The 2,992-nt window shown below is 44.1% G+C and overlaps 1 protein-coding gene across 1 annotated transcript in view; it reads left to right on the forward strand.

Moving 5' to 3' along the window:
• LOC142258911 (uncharacterized) overlaps positions 1-2,992 on the forward strand; it is a 56,144-nt gene that overhangs the window by 26,900 nt on the left and 26,252 nt on the right. The gene's annotated exons all lie outside the window — the stretch shown is intronic.

Raw genomic sequence — 2,992 nt, forward strand, 5'->3', positions numbered from 1 at the left:
TTATTTTTTACATTTCCTTTTGAGATTCTTATACTCCTGAAATGCTATTTCTGTATTCTCAGCCTTCAAGATTTTGAATGCCATTTGTTTTTGTTTTATTATACTTTGTACTGTCTTATTTATCCATAGAGGTTTTGTTTTTATTCCTAGACATTTTATACCAGAAGGTATAAGTTTTTACAGGACTCTATGAGTATATCATTAAACTTGCCCCATTTACTGTATGTTCGGTATCCCCAGTAACCATGACATTGCCCCAATCAACACAATTAAGTTTTTCCTTTAATTTGTTGAAATCAGCTTTCTTAAAATTCTAGGTTTTAGCATTTCCCCTTTCAAATGCTCTATTGAATAATAATTTGAAGCTTACTATATTATGATCGCTGGTGCCCAAATGCTCCCAGACCTGTAGATCTGAAATTATATCTGGTCTATTTGACAGGACCAGATCTAGCAATTTATCTCCCCTCGTCGGTTCATCTACCATCTGAGAGAGATAATTGTCTTGAATTGTAGATAAGAAATTACAGCTTTTAGCACAGAAGATTCTATGTCCCACCGAATGTCTGGATAGTTGAAATCCCCCATAATAAGAACCCGATTATTATTATTATTTGTTGCTTTTTCAATTTGTTGCAGGATTTTACCCACTACCTGTTCAGGTATGTTAGGAGGCTTATAGAAAACTGCAATTAGCAGCTTTCCGTTATTCCCCTCCCCATGTACATTTTCCCATACTGACTCTACATTGTTGCAGCTCCCCCCAGTGTCATCATTGAGCACAGGTCTTAGGTTGGATTTTATAAATATACCCCTCCACCTTTTTTGTTTTTCCTATCTTTCCTGAATGTAGTATAACCCTCTACGTTTGTCACCCAGTCATGACTCTCATTCGTTTTCCGTAATGCCCACCACATCATAATCCATGATTGACATAAGAGTTTCCAATTCATTTTCTTTGCAAGACTATTTGCATTTGCCAGTAGATATTTAATACTATTAACACATTCCTTACTCCTTGCCTCCCTACTTTCCTTGCATGTCCCAGCCCCTCCAAATCTTCATTGACACCTACTGTCTCACTGTCTCTATTTGCTCTATCTATCCCTATTCTGTCTCTTCCTAGAAGCTGTGAATCCCAAGCGCTCTAATTATCAGTCCCTTAGATAACTGTATGCTTGTACTCACACTTCAAAGCATCAACAGATAGTTTTAAACGTCGCCAGAAAGGATGACTTGTAGGAAGACAAGGAGAAACGCTGTAGTTTTCTTCTAGAATCTTGTATTAAGTACAAAGTAAAGGCAGGTGAAAAGGAATAATCTGTACATGTGTCTTCAGCAATGGTTCCTCTAGACTACACTGAGGAAGAAGAGAGGAGCATTCTGTACAGAAGCCAACTAAGGGAGGAACATAGGGACAAACTTCATACAGTCTAAATCTACATAGTAACAATAAAGGAATTTCCTGATAGGAGTAAAAATACGCAATGCAAGAAATACTGTATATACAACAGTTTGTTCCCATTCATGGGACACAACAATCTACTTATTTGCTCCACTACCCTCCCTCCCCCAGATCCTAGTTTAAAAGCGCCTCCATCCGTCTGACCATTTTCTCCCCCAGCACAGCTGCACCCTCCCCATTGAGGTGCAGCCCGTCCCTACCGTAGAGCCTGTAGCCAACTGAGAAGTCAGCAAAAGTTCTCCATGAACCCAAACCCTTCCTTCTTGCACCAATTTATAAGCCACGTATTTATCTCTCTAAGCTCCCGCTGTCTTTCTAGTGATGCTCGTGGCACCGGTAGTATTTCTGAAAACACCACCTTGGAGGTCCTGGACTTCAACTTCTCTCCTAGTTCCCTCTAATCATTTTTAAGGACCTTCCACCTGCCTCTAACTTTGTCCTTAGTACCAATGTGCACCATGACCTCTGGGTTTTCCCCAGCCCCACCCAGCAATCTGTCTATCCGATCCACAATATGCCGAACCCGAGCACCCGGCAGACAACACACTGTTTGGCATTCATGGTCTCGGCGACAGATGACAATGTCTGTCCCCCTAACTATAGAGTCCCCGACCACCAACATCTGTCTGGCCTTTGCTGCACTCCTATTTCCCTCCTTCCTACAGCAGCCATTTTCCTGCTTGCTAGTAGCAACGTCCTGCTGTAGAGATCCTAGTCCTGGGCCTGCATTCCTAATATCAGCCAAACAGGCCTATTTACAAGGTTGTGCCAGATCAGGACCAGGCTCCCTGACACTTTTCCCTCTACCTCTTCTTCTGTTACCCAGCTACCTACCTCTGGGTCCTGACCTTCCCCTCCTCCACCCTCCTCCATAGCACTGGCCCCAGCCAGAGCCGCTCAGTGAGCTCTAAACTCCTCTCCAGGTTTGCAATGCTCCTGAGTGTTGTGAGCTGCATATTTAGATCAGTTACCTGGGCTTCCAAATATGTAACACGTTGACATCGAGTGCAGACATATTCACCCTCCAACGGCTGCTCAAGGCAGGCATACATCTGACAAGACACAACCTGGTAGCATTGTCCATGGAGCCGCTATTACATGGGGATGAACCGTACAGATACAAGTAGAAAACAAAAAAAAAACAATGGGAAACTTGCAAGGATAATCCAAACTATGACATTGTGTTTAAACTATGCACTTCCCTGCCCCCTCAGACTTTACTACCCCTCACAAGCTCAGGGACCCTCGCTTACTGTGGCTGAGGTAAATACTTCTGCTCGTACACACACGGCTCCGCTCCGTACACCTCGTACACACACGGCTCCGCTCCGTACACCTCGTACACACACGGCTCCGCTCCGTACACCTCGTACACACACGGCTCTGCTACATCCACACTGTAAACCCCTCCTGACCCCACACATAAACTCCCCCTCATCCAGCACCATGACAACCAGCACAGCAGAGTCCTGCATGCACTGAGGAGCTGATCATGTGACCCCTGACTCCTCCCCTCCATGTGACATC

The sequence above is a fragment of the Anomaloglossus baeobatrachus genome, assembly GCF_048569485.1.
Source record: "Anomaloglossus baeobatrachus isolate aAnoBae1 chromosome 5 unlocalized genomic scaffold, aAnoBae1.hap1 SUPER_5_unloc_17, whole genome shotgun sequence".
Classification (NCBI taxonomy): domain Eukaryota; kingdom Metazoa; phylum Chordata; class Amphibia; order Anura; family Aromobatidae; genus Anomaloglossus; species Anomaloglossus baeobatrachus.